Genomic DNA, 14,902 nt, shown 5'->3' with positions numbered 1-14,902 from the left:
CACACTAGAGTCGGTCTGTCTACCTTCTAGGAAGCCCAAAGTAACTAGGGATACAGCCTGCCTGCCTCCCAGGTGGTCCAAGTAACCAGGGACACAGGAGGCCTGCTATAACTAGAGATATAAGAGGCATACCCTAACCAGAGATAGCACTACCTGTTTCCAAAGGAGGCCAGTTCTAGTCAGAGACAACTAGGCCAGTTAACACCAGAGATAATCAGATGGCCAGAGGCAAGCTCAGTATAAGAAAAGACAGAACCCAATGCAATCCAGAACTATGAGAACCCAGTTCTCCTACCACAGCAAGCCCTGGATACCCCAACATATCTGAAAAGCAAGATTCCGACTTAAAATCCTATCTCATGAAGATGATAGAGGCTTTTAAGGAGGATATAAAGAACTCCCTTAAAGAAATACAGGAAATCACAGGCAAATAGTTAGAAGCTATTAAAGAGCTACAGATGTAAGCATCACCAACAGAATATAAGAGATGGAAGGGAGAATCTCAGGCATAGAAGATAACATAGAAAATATTGACATATCGGTCAAAGAAAATACAAAGTGTAAAAAGCTCCTAACCCAAAATATCAAGGAAATTCAGGACACAACGGAAAGATCAAACCTAAGTATTCTTATTCTTATTTCTACTAATCTAGCCCTACAGAATAATGGAATGAGATCTCCAATACAAGGAAAATAACTACATTCAAGAAAATACAAGAAATTAAACATTTTACAATGTTCACGTGGCCACGGACAGCCTCTACTTCTCCATTTTTGTCCTTACAGTTCTTTTAAACAGAAACAGTTCCAGGTCAAAAAATTTTGACTGTGCATTACTAGCCCTGTCCCCCTGCTTGAAGCCCTGTCTATCTATTGGCAGTGGGCTCTTTAAATTCCCACTCCCCAATGTTGGGCATTTGGTTATAAGGTCTCTCTAAGAACTCAATGGGGGTTACTGTAAGGACAAAAATGGAGAAGAGACTAAAGGAAGGGTGGTTCAATGACCAGCACAATTTGGCATCTATCTCATGCTGAGGCATCAAGGCCTGACACTACAACTGATAGTGTGATATGCTTAGAGATGGGAGCCTGTCATGGCTGTCCCCTGAGAAGCCCTGCCAGCAGCTGCTGTGACAGATGCAGATACTTACACCCAACCATTGGACTGAATTCCAGGACTACTATGGTTAAATTAGGGGAAGGATTGAAGAAGCTGAAGTGGAAAGCAACTCCATAGGAAGACCAGCAGTCTCTCTTTTCCCAGAACCCATGGAGCTCCCAGAGACTCAGCCACCAACCAGGAACATACACTGGCCAGTCTGAGGTCCCTGGCACAAATAAAGCAGAGGTCTGTCTGGTTACACTTTGTGGGAAAAGAGATGCTTAATCCTCAAAAGACTTAGGCCCCAGGGAAGGAGGAGGCCTGTGGTGTGTGTGTGTGTGTGTGTGTGTGTGTGTATGTGTGAGAGTGGGGAAGTCCACTATTGAAGGCAATGGGGAGGGGGAATAGGATGAGGAACTGTGGGAGGGGGGACTGAGAGGGAGTCAATGATGGGAATGTAAATAAATAAAATAATAAAAATTTGGGAAAGAAGAGTAAGCCAATGAGAGAAGTCTGAAGCAAGCAGCAACCACCTACAACAAATATCTACTACTCAACTCCACTCAGTAATAATAAAGATGATTTTCCTGCATTGGCTAGAAGATTTAAATCACCTGCTTGAATTAAAATAGTATCAAACAGTCAGAGATTGTAAAGCTAAATCTAATTAACACAGTTTTTCTTAGCATGCAGAATTCTTGCATCGTTGCTCCCATGTCAGTCCCTCAGCAGTCCTTCCATCTTTTAACTTAGCAGCACTTGCCCAAGTCCTGGTCTGAAGGTCCCTATACCTTATCCATAGCACTTGATCTTTTATTTCCTGTCTCCCTCATTAAAATGTAAGCTATGGAAGCTGTTTTATTCATTGATCTCTCCCAAGTGTTTAAAACACTTAAGTGATTTGCAAATATCTGTTGAATAAATGAATAAATGTACATACATCAACATTTTTATATACCTAAATACATATACCATGCTATATAATAGTAGCTACATATAAAGAGCTGTGTTAAGTGACTCTGAAGTGTGCTCATGGTTTTTTGTTTTTTGTTTTTTTTTTTCTTAGTTAAGCAACCCTACATGTGGGTACCAAGAAGAACAAAGAGATTGAGTAAATTGTCTAATGTCCCCAGGAGATGAATTGACCTTTTCTGATTCTTTAGAATGTTGGCTAAGTTACCAACATTTTAAACTATAAATGAAAGGCATCCATGTGGCCTAAAGAAGAGGCAGTACACATACTTTGTTATGGGGTTTTAGCTGGAAACTCCAAGCAACCCACAACACTATCAAATAATTATCTTTGTTCAAAATCTGTTGAGAAAAGGTGAAATTAGGAAGGGGTTTCTCAAAAGTGACCATTTTGGTGGTTTCTGATAGACTGGTGGTGAGAGCTCCATCTTTCCCCACCGATCTCCTTCTCTTCAGTCTGGAGTGTTCTGCAATCCAGAGGAGGACTCTAGAAAGGATCATCTCTCTCCCGTGCTTGCAAATTTCACAAACACACAGACTCTAGCTCTGTACCACAATAACATGCATTGAGAGAGCACTAAGTATATAACTGATGTCCTCTGAGGTTTGAGATTGTACCTGTTCATTGAACATCAGCCTCTCTCTCTCATGTGGGTTATTCTGCAGTTAAATTGACAGGTAGCAGGGCCTAAGACGTGTGTGTGTGTGTTTGTGTGTATCACCACTACTTCCCAGCAGTTTGTTATAGCATGGTCATCATCTTCCCATTTAAGATGCCATATGGATTAAGATGGATATCTGGGCTATACCTGCCAGATGCACGCTCTAAGAAAGGGCACCATCAGTTGAGGAAACTCACACAGTGAAAGCCTATCTTCCGATGGTGTTCAAGAGAAAATAAAATTGTAAAACCAAAGATGTAAAAATCTAAATACACACACTTTAGACCTTTGTTCCCCATCCCTTTTTTCCTTCACTATGCTACTTCAAATACATATGTTTTATCTTTAATATCAAGTAAAAAGGAATAGGAGGGAAAGAAGAAGGAAGCACTGGGACTTGGCTGTTTAGAGTCGGGGTAGAGACTGGCATAGGTTTAAATAGTGCTCTGTGTTGGAATTTATAAAGACATTCTAATTATGTCTTCTAATTGACAGTCATTGTAAATCTATAGATCTTGTCAATCCTAGACACCATTAAGGGATGAGATCAAACAAAATATATTAAATCAACAGTGGACAACAATTAAACTTTCCTTCCCCACCCCTACCTAGATCAGATTATTTTATCAGCTAATTATAACAATAATACTGGTGCTAATAACACAAGGATTAATATAAACAAAATTCAACACTAAAATGGAATATATAGTAGTTCTGATGAGCTCTAGATATATTCTTATATTTTAAAGTCTGAATCAGAATATTATTTTCTCACTCAGTGCCTGTGTACTACCGTAGTTTTATTCAGCCTGGCAAAAGTTAGCCCTGTCGACACTGAAAACTCAGTCTCGGGTCATCATTTTCCTTGTGGTCCACTCACCTCCATCTGCTGAGAGATTGACCTTGCTCAGATTATCAATTAGGTATCAAAATTTTCTATTTGGTGAAGAAATAATCACTATCATTGATTGGAGTGTGCCAGTCACTTATTGCCCAATACCACACAACCCATGTATGTACGTGAAGTATAATTTCCATTACACAGAAGTGAAAGTTGAAGCACAGAAAAGACATTAAAAATTGCTTCTAGGTGGAAAACAGATTCAATCTATACTTCTAATATTTATGCAAAGAAGTTATCTCAAGTGGCAAACAAAACTCATAAAAATTCTTCAAAGGCAGCAACATGATATTATATGAGTGGATCTCCTGTGTTTCCTTAAAAATCCAGAACCCTTAATAGCAGTGTTGCACATTTTGAATATTTTTCTCTGTCCAAAGTTGATTATAGCATTATTATAAAATTCTCAGTGTATGTCTCTTCTGGTTTTTCAAGCCCACTATGGTGTCCGGGGACTTCTTTAAAGTAAAATTTAGCTGGAGGGGAAATATTAATCATTAAAGGTGGATAGGCCCCAAAGGCCCAGTGTTTCTGCTCCTTTATCTCTGCAGTTCTTGTAATACAAATATTACAAGACTGTCTATTCTGCATATTTTTTCTCTTCGTAAAGCCAGTATATCTTTCCTTTACGTGTTTAGTGTTATTATTTTAGTGGCCTTCAGCTGAAATGAATGCTAACTGTTCAGGACAATGGCATCAATTCGTCAGCTGCTAGGTGTGTGGCTGCCAGAGACTTCAGGTTCAGTTTATCTCTGGGAGCTGCCATTGGTTGAAGGATGTCACCTCAAGTCAAGATTCAGATAAAACTTTCAGGGATGCTTAGATATGACTGGTATTCATAGCTATAATAGAAATATCTTTATTTTCTTGCTAACTTGAATTAATTCTTGAGGACTACCCCAGTTCCAGAAAATTCTATCAGATGAGGCAAGGTTCCTGCTGCAACTCACCATAGTCTAAATTTGTCCTGTCTCCTTTCGTAATTTTTCTCTCACTTGTATCAGTACTCCCCAAGAAGCTGTATGCTTATGCCGGTCTTCAAGTTTACCTTCTAAAGAACTTACTTGAGAAGTCCAAGCTACTGCTCCCTCAGACACGTGACACTGAGCCCAGCCCCACTGTTGCCCATGTGACACTGAGACACCATCAGTCAACATAGAACACTGGCATGCAGTTGCAGCCCTGCTACCACTGTTGACCTGGGATATTATAGGTTGGCAATTTTGGTGCCCTGGGAGGTATACTGTCTTTGAATTTTGAGAGATAGAGGAAAGAAATACTTATAAGAGTGACAGGGTCACTAGTGATTGATGTAATGATGGAATGAAATGTTAGAAAAGGAAGATAACTGCTCATCAATGTAAGATTAAGTGATTAAAAACAGAGTCTCCTGGAAGCCACTCTCATTTCTTCTGTTGATGAATTAAAATGTCTGGATGAGGGTTAGACCCAGGATATAATTACAAGAGAACCTTCTCCTGAACACATTATATTCTGAAGCCTGTGAGGTCTGGCCTGTCCACATCATAGTACTTACTGAGAACAAATAGACCTGGTAGTTTCCAGTGGGGACTTTTTGAGGAATGAACCCATCAATTGTAGAACCCCCAAATCTCCTAAATCTATGGATTATGTATATTAGAAATGTATTTCACTATTTATAATCATCACTCTTCCATTACTTGGGAAAAAATCATAGACCCTGATATAATAATAATTATAGATCATCTACTTGATCCACAGCTCATTTTTTCTCCTGCAGCTACAAAAACAAAAGAAAAACCTTTTTTATTTTTGCTTTATGTTTGCTTCACAACATAACCAGCCAGGGATTACTAAGAAAAGAAATTCACAATGTGTCTCTCAATGACCATGGTATAGCCTGACATCACTGCCATGAAGAGATTAATCATTTCATTATGTTTATTTAGTTAGCTGTTTATTTTATTTATTTATTTATTCATTTATTTATTAATTATTTTTTTAAGAATCCAAGCTGAGATAAAACTTACAATTCTCCTGCCTGAGCCTCCTAAATGCTAGGATTATAGGTGCCTTTCACCATACCCAAACTAGTCCATTGCTGTGAAACTGACCCTCACTCAAAGTCTCAGGCTGCATCACCATGGGCAGAAACTACTCACGCGCTGGTTGTCAGGAAGAGACAGAGAGAAAGCCTGCACTAACAGGTTCCTTTCTTCATCTTTGTGTCCACCCAGGTGCCCAGCCTAGTGAGAGGTGCCGCTCATATCTTGTCCTTTGTAATAATGCCCCTTTGCTCTCACAGCTTGCCCACTCATCAGTCAAATGCTTTATGTTACCTGTGACACAGTTTTATAATCTACAAAAAAATAAATACCATGCTTCTGAGAGAAAAACTATGACTCCTAGCCCAGCCTAGAAGGCCTTATGACACTTCTACACTTTATTTCAGACTTGTCTTAAGTTCCAGTCTTACTAGCATGTTTCTTGATACAATAGCAGGATCTGTATTGGACCTTTTTATGTTTTTGTAACACAAGAGTTTAGATGAAGTGATCTATAAAGATCAAGTATTCGCACTTCTAAAGTCTGAGAATGAGAAGGTCAAGGTATCAAGATCTGTGGACAGGATCTTTGTGACGTGTCATCATATGGCAGAAGACAGGGGTACACAAAAGCAAGCTCAAGGTGGATGAATTGGCCCTTCACAGTCAGAGGACTTCTCAAAAGTTCCACCTCCACATATTGCCAACATGTCAATCAGGTCTCATCATGAGTCAATATGAGGTCAAATATTCAAAACAAGCAGTATTTGTGTTCTTCTATTAGAGTAACTTGCACACAGCACTTCTTTCTTGTAATACTTTCCTTACCCTCAAAGCCCTAGGACTTTGTTACACTCTTTCAGACCTAAGATCACCTTTTATGTCCTCGAGGAAATATCCCCCATTTTCCCCAAAATAAGTAACAATTCTTTTGGGACATGATTCTCACAGCACAGTTTTGGTGCTAATTATTGACTTGTTATTTTAATTGAATTATTGCTTTCCAAGGTGATCCAGTCATACTTCATGTAAAAACCTATCCTTCATGAAAATCAGTATGGAAGTTTCTAAAAATATACATAAATATCTAAAAATAGAGTGGCCGCAGACATCTTTGCACATCAATGTTCATACTGCATTATTCACAATAGCTGTGACTCTAGCTGCATATGTATCAAAAGATGGCCTAGTCAGCCATCAGTGGAAAGAGAGGCCCATTGGACTTGCAAACTTTATATGCCCCAGTACAGGGGAATGCCAGGGCCAAAAAGTGGGAGTGGGTGGGTAGGGGAGTTGGGGGGGTGGGTATGGGGGACTTTTTGGATAGCATTGGAAATGTAAATGAGGAAAATACCTAATAAAAATATTTAAAAAAAAGAAAAGAAAAAAAGACCAGCCTAGATGTCTGCCAAGAGATGAATGGATAGGCAAAATGTGGTACATACATGTTAGAATCTCATTCAGCTATAATGAAAAAAAATGATATTTTAGGAAAATAAATGTAATTGATGAAAATACAGTATATGTGAAAATACAGTCTGAAAGTGAGAGCCAAAGTACACCCTCCTTCCCTTGTCTTGGTCAAACATTTTTGTCATAACAATGAGAAAAGGAACTTTATAGAAAGATGTCCACCTTACAGATGTCAGGGAAGAATGCATTCAGTATAGGAATATATGGCTTACCCAAACCATTGGGAGGGTGGAAAAATGGGAGAACACAGTTACCAGAATGTAACTGCAGGAGTCATTCCCCATCATTGCTCATTTGGAAGAGGCTCTCTACCCATTGCCTACAAAACTCCTACCCTTAGTTCAGCAAACCTTGGGCAGTGTGCTTTCATCACCTTCCATCACATAAGGGAAGGAAGACAAGTCTTCTCATTTCCATCCTCCCAATATCCGGCAAGCACTTCCAAATAATAGGATCTAATATGCTTGTAAGGTTTCTGGGCTTCTAAGTTGGGTTTAAGAAATAGTTTCTTATAAAAGGCTAACTAGCCAATATTTTAAGATTAGCTTTGTGAAGCAACCACAGAGTCTCACATTTGCATCTCAGATAATGTTTACACGTTATATACTTTTACTTTTTTTTTCTTGAAACTATTTAAAAATGCAAAATCCACTCTTGACTTGAAAGTAGTACAGAACAGGTGGCAGGCTGGCTGTGGCTCACAAGCAGTTGTTTGCCAACCTTTGTCCTAAGCCCCATGAAACACAGAGGGTAGAAAAGAGGCTGGTGTGCCAGCCAATAATCAGGTCTCTAAGCAACAAAACCACATCTTAGCAAGGTTGTGGATGTGAGTTCAGGGAGAAGCTGTGAAAAACAGGTGCAGGAGAGAGAGAGAGAGAGAGAGAGAGAGAGAGAGAGAGAGAGAGAGAGAGAGAGAGTGCTGGGCTAGCCTGCTAGATACTTATTTTTGATTTCTTCAGCTGCTTGGCAAAGTCTTCCAAAGGCCATTTGTGTTTAATGGGGAAGCACACATCTACATGTTTAATGTCTTGGGTCAGATAACACTCAGATTGAGATGACTATTTCATACTCATAATCACTTGCTGTTCCAACCTATTGTCAGCAGTGTCTGCTCGACAAGTGCCCGACCAAATAACTGAAACTTCTTTGCCACTGGAAATGAGCAGTTGGCAGAAGGCAATTGAGACCTCCAAAGGAGCTGAAGTGAGATGTCTCCATGGCTGGCAACAGGGTTTATCTCCTTTGGTAAAAAGTTCTCTAAATGCCATTCTGTCTCCTAGAACATAGACCTAAGTGGCCAATTAGCTGTAGAGAAGCTTGGGCCTCCTGCAGAACCCTCTATTGTTTCAAATTGCTCTTACTACAGTAGCTTTAAACTTACATTGCCGATGGGTCATAGTAGCACATCTGTACTAGCTATTTTTCTGTTAGCTTGACTGAGATAGAGTCATCTGGGAAAGTGGAACCTCAGTTGAGAAAATATCTCTATCATATTAACCTATTAGACAAGAAAGAAGAAGATATTCTTTAATAATGATTGATGTGTAAGCTCAGCTTGCAATGAGTGGAACCATGCCGAGGCAGGTGGTATTGGATTACTTAAGAAAGCAGATAGAGGAAGCCATGGAAAACAAGTCAGTAAGCATCATTTTCTTACTTCAATTAAGTAAGTCTGCTTTAGTTTCTGCCTTCAGGTTCCTATCCTGTTTGATTCCCTGTTTTGGCTTCCCTTCATGACAGCCTGTAAGCTGAAAGATGAAATCATCTCTTTCCTTCCCCAGCTGCTTTTGGTCATGGTCACAGCAATAAAAAGCAAACTAGAACATAACCCAAATATATTCATTTCTTCTCAGTTGCAATAAGATAAGCCAAGTGCTAGGGCTCATTTGCTGTTGGCTACCCAAAACAGAACAATGGTTTACCACTTAGAAGCCATAGGCTGACACTCCATATCACAGCCTTTAACATGGGTCTCTCTCAGACATGTATTTGTAATCTGGAGCACCCCCTACTTAGCTCCTTTCTGATGACACTATAGGATGGGGAGACTTCAACACAATATTCTGTTGGACAATAAGATGTTCAAGTTCCCTGCAGACTAGGGAGCCCCTGTCTGCATTATGGAGATAAGGCTCATGCACAAGCATGAAAATTGATGCATTGTTGTTCTGTAATAAAACAAATGACTTTTTTTTTTAAAAAAAAGGAAGGCCTGCTGAAACAATGGACTTAGTGGCTGAGTTCTTATGCTGGTATAGACTTCCTGATTCACGAGGGACAAGTGTGAAGCTTTGAGCAGACACTGGCTCACAGGCAACACTTTGAGGACCACTGCGCTACTCTAGATCCTAACATGACAGAGATCAGACATCACTTGGATAAAAGACAGTAAGGCTGTAACTGCTGAAACTCTGGGGCAAAGGTGAGGCATTGTAGGTTATAGTTACTGATGAAAACTAAAAAGAAAGCATTTGCTAGGTCAGCGGGTTTACATCACATGCCAGGATGCTGTCATGTTTTAGTAAAGATACTAGTTATTGCTTGCTTGCCTGAGATTCCCAGGAGCTCACCTGCCCCCTGCCCCTAGCAAAAGAGTCATATGTTCATCAAACATATGAGTGACCTATTGCCCTAACATAGCTTGATGGATGTGTTTTAGGGCCTCTTATGACTATTTACAGTGGCACCAGAACAGTTAGGGGACAAACAAGGCTAAGTGAAGCACTCAGAAACTGACAAAACCTGAACGAAGTCATTACCATTACTAGATCTGAGGCATCAAAAGATAATGTGCTTTTACTGGAATATGGAAGGCTGGAACAATGGGTGAATATCTGCCTTCAGGTCACTGGTACAGAAGCTGTGGTTGTCATAAAACTGTGGAACTGACTTTTCCTCTTGCATGCTGGCTGATCTCTCTCTCTCTCTCTCTCTCTCTCTCTCTCTCTCTCTCTCTCTCTCATTTTATTTTTTATTAGATATTTTCTTCATTTATATTTCAAATGCTATTCCAAAAGTCCCCCATATCGCCCCCCTACCCTGCTCCCCAACCCACCCACTCCCTCTTCCTGGCCCTGGCATTCCCCTGTACTGGGGCATATAACCTTTGCAAGACCAAGGGCCTCTCCTTCTAATGATGGCCAACTAGGCCATCTTCTGCTACATATGCAGCTAGAGACAAGAGCTCCGGGGTACTGGTTAGTTCATATTGTTGTTCCTCCTATAGGGTTGCAGACCCCTTCAGCTCCTTGGGTACTTTCTCTAGCTCCTCCATTGGGGGCCCTGTGTTCCATCCAATAGATGACTATGAGCATCCATTTCTGTATTTGCCAGGCACTGGCATAGCCTCACAAGAGACAGCTATATCAGGGTCCTGTCAGAAAAATCTTGCTGGAATATGCAATAGTGTATGGGTTTGGTGGCTGTTTATGGGATGGATCCCCAGGTGTGGCAGCCTCTGGATGGTCCTTCCTTCCATCTCAGCTCGAAACTTTGTCTCTAACACTCTCCATGGATATTTTGTTCCTTATTTTAAGGAGTAATGAAGTATCCACACTTTGGTCTTCCTTCTTCTTGAGTTTCATGTGTTTTGCAAATTGTATCTTGAGTATTCTGAGTTTTAGGGCTAATATCCACTTATCAGTGAGCACATATAATGTGACTTCTTTTGTGATTGGGTTACCTCACTCAGGATGATATCCTTCAGATCCATCCATTTGCCTTAGAATTTCATAAATTTATTGTTTTTAATAGCTGAGTAGTACTCCATTGTGTAAATGTACCATATTTTCTGTATCCATTCCTCTGTTGAGGGACATCTGGGTGCTTTCCAGCTTTTGGCTATTATAAATAAGGCTGCTATGAACATAGTGGAGCATGTGACCTTATTACAAGTTGGCCCAGGAGAGGCATTGCTGGATCCTCAGGTAGTACTATGTCCAATTTTCTGACCAACAGCCAAACTGATTTCCAGAGTGGTTGTACCAGCTTGCAATCCCACCAGCAATGGAGGAGTGTTTCTCTTTCCCCACATCCTCACCAGCATCTGCTGTCACCTGAGTTTTTGATCTTAGCCATTCTGACTGGTGTGAGGTGGAATCTCAGGGCTGTTTTGATTTGCATTTCCCTGATGATTAAGGGTGTTGAACATTTTTTCAGGTGCTTCTCAGCCATTCGGTATTCCTCCATTGAGAATTCTTTGCTTAGCTCTGTACCCCATTTTTAATGGGGCTTTGGATTTTCTGGAGTCTGGCTTCTTGAGTTCTTTGTATATATTGGATATTATATTGTATATATTGGATATTGGATTTAGGATTGGTAAAGATCCTTTCCTAATCTGTTGGTGGTCTTTTTGTCTTATTGACAGTATCTTTTGCCTTACAGAAGCTTTGCAATTTTATGAGGTCCCATTTGCTGATTCTCTATCTTACAGCACAAGCCATTGCTATTCTGTTGAGGAAATTTTCCCCTGTGTCCATATCTTCGAAGCTTTTCCCCACTTTCTCCTCTATAAGTTTTAGTGTCTCTGCTGGTGATCTCTTGATTGACTTAATCTAACTGTGGTTCAGAAAGCAAGGCAACCCTAGTATTGTCATCACCGCTGTTGTCATCTAATGATAGACAGAGCAGTAAAAAGGGGGCAGAGAGTAGCACCTAAGACAAAGAATAGTATGGGAGGCCAAACTGCATTCATTCACCTCAAAAATGATACAGTAAACTATAATATTGCAATGCCATACAGAAATTTTAAAAATGCAAATATCCAATGCAAATAGATCTCAGATACATAAGTTAAAAACAACAAGCAGCAACATACTGCCAGAATAACATTTATATGACATGCAATGACCAGTTAAAATATATTTTATGGATGCATAAATACTCAAGAAAGAGACATCCTAGCAATAGTCCTGCATATATCACTGCTCTGGATGGAGTATTTCTGAAAATAAATGAATTCCACCTTCATATAGGAAAAGTTGGAGTGAGTATACTTGATAGGTACCTTATGTGTTAAACATTGATAGTGGTTTCTAACAGTGTATGCTAAAACCCAAACTTCAGACTTTGAAATTATTTGGAAATATGATCATTGTAGATCCAATTAGGTTATCATGAAGTCCTACTACAAGGTGAATTCTTTGACTCCTTATGGCAAGTTCATAATAAAAAGATGCTGAGGAAGCTTGAGTAAATATAGAGTTCAAACTTGGAATGATGATGCTCTATGCATGGGATATCCATGATTGTTGGTAAACAACCAGAAACTAAAAAGAAGCAAGGAAGGATTCTGTTAAAGGCTTCAGAGGGAGCATGGGCCCGCCAACACTGAAACCTCAGATTTTCAGCCTTCAGAATGGTGATATACGAAAGATGGCCTAGTCGGCCATCATTGGAAAGAGAGGCCCATTGGACTTGCAAACTTTATATGCCCCAATATAGGGGAATGCCAGGGCCAAAAGAATGGGAATGGGTGGGTAGGGAAGTGGGGGGCGCTATGGGGGACTTTTGGGATAGCATTGGAAATGTAATTGAGGAAAATATGTAATAAAAATATTAAAAATTAAAAAAAAAAGAATGGTGATATATTTTTCTGTTGTTTTAGATCTCTTCAATTTTGTAAGGGCAGTCTTAGAAACCTAAATAAATCTAAAAGCTCTAACCAGGAGACTGACATGTTTCAAGGTGGTGAGACTCCATTACATTCTGCGGAAAGAGTTTGATATTTAATCTTGGCTATGTGTTCTTCTCCTGTATGTAATGAGTCAGATGTGGTGGAGCTCAGAGCCTGGATACATAGGACCTGAAGATGAAGCTCTGTAGCTGTGCAGTTTTGCTTGAAGTTAACCAGCTGCTATGGCTAGTTGAAAAATGTGTCAAGATTTTTTTTTTATGTATGAGAGTTCCCTTCTTGGTTCTCATAGTAGGCTCTGAGATTATGAAATATGCTTATATGTTGTATCATTTATGAGTTTAGATTGGATGGGAGAATGCTTTGTCCATATTCCGTCAGTGAACTGGATGTATGCCCTTGCTTCCTTAACTCAGCTTTATTTTCTGTTTCTCATGATCCTAAGTCAAATTACTTACTAAGGAGCTCTTTGAATTCATCAATACTATAAATGAAGTGCCAAAGTACGTAGGGAAGTGAGCTACTCAGTGTGCTCAAAGGAGAGATTTGGAAAGATCCCAGGTCCCTTTCGGTTTTGCATAATTTTATGTTTTCTTTTAGTAGGGACACTGTTTGACATACAGGAGAAAATGCAGGGAGAAAAAGATGCTTGGACTTTAGGCCTGGATTAAATGGTGTCCGGTAAACAGTTGTTGACATCAACCGCATTCAATTCACACCAACACATGAAACCTGAATATACAGAGTGATGGCACAGAGAATGTAGCCCAACAATGTCTGATGCATCCAAACTCTTAATTCCCCCTTCATACTCACGATGCCCTCACTTTGTAGCATTCGCAGTATGCTCCAGGCTCACTAGGCACTTCCTACCCATGATTCTATCAAGCTTCTTTCCATATTTAGTCTACAGGTTTCTTATTCTCTTCAGCAACCAGGTCCTTCCCAAGAATAGTCATTTTGAAAAACATATTCACAGTGCTCACTTATTTTGAATATTTAGTACATATGTTTTCTTGATCTTTCTGCCTTCTCTGCTTGGTTTCATTGCCTTGGACATTTGTGGTCAAGTGTGAGACTTTGATTTACAACTTTGCTCTATAATCTCTATTTTCTGGATGTTACTACTCTGAGTCACATGGAAAACAATATGCTGTAAGTGTTACCTTTTTCCATTTGGAAAAGAGATCATGGACTCATGGGTAAATGACTAAGATCAGGGTTTTTGTTTGTTTGTTTGTTATGTTGGTTGGGTGAACTATTTTTTCCTCTATAGAGCTCACAATTTTATTCATCATAGCAGAGTGGTTAAAGATTTTTATAGTTGTAGATTGGAAATAGGTGAATCATCTACTAGGTTGTATGTAGGAGCATGTTAGGAAGTTGTACTTGGACATACATGTACATATTCACAGGACATCCTGGATACCTTAGGAATGAGAGTTACCGGGATCTAAGTGGTTCTTTTATATGACTGTTCTGCTGATTCCTGTCCCTGCTTGACTACGATTAAAACATGGAGTGAAAATGAGGCCTTGATATCACAGTCAATAAAACAATCCGACCACTATGCTTTTCATCCCCAACACTTCGGCTTTATTAATCTCAGAGTCCTATTTCTCTGAGGGCACAATAATGGTTTATTGAACTGGAAGTTGAATTCGCCATCTGGCCTTACAGCTTCCTCGGGACTTAAACTATTGGCAAGTGGTTGTATAGCCACGTTGGTTTTTGTATTTGGTAGTTGATTAATCCTAATTACCAAGTATAAATAGGGCCCTGGAGCCAGTAACAACCATGTTTAGAATCCAAGGGATTTTCTGGTGGGGAAATATGACAATCTAGAACCTCTGAATGTATTTATATTTGAAAAGATGGTCTTTTTTTCATTTTTGATCAAATGTAGGATCTTGAAGTGAGATCATATTGGATTATAAGAGATGAGCCCCAAATCAATGGGAAAGGTCATTGCAAGAAGGGAAAACCCGCCGGGTGTGGTGGCACAAGCCTTTAGTCCCAGCACTCAGGAGGCAGAGGCAGGTGGATTTCTGAGTTCCAGGACAGCCTGGTTTACAAAGTAAGTTCCAGGACAGCCAGGGCTACACAGAGAAACCCTGTCTCGAAAAACCAAAA

This window comes from Mus caroli, chromosome 10 (assembly GCF_900094665.2).
Source record: "Mus caroli chromosome 10, CAROLI_EIJ_v1.1, whole genome shotgun sequence".
Taxonomy (NCBI): Eukaryota; Metazoa; Chordata; class Mammalia; order Rodentia; family Muridae; genus Mus; species Mus caroli.
This window is presented reverse-complemented; position numbering follows the sequence as displayed.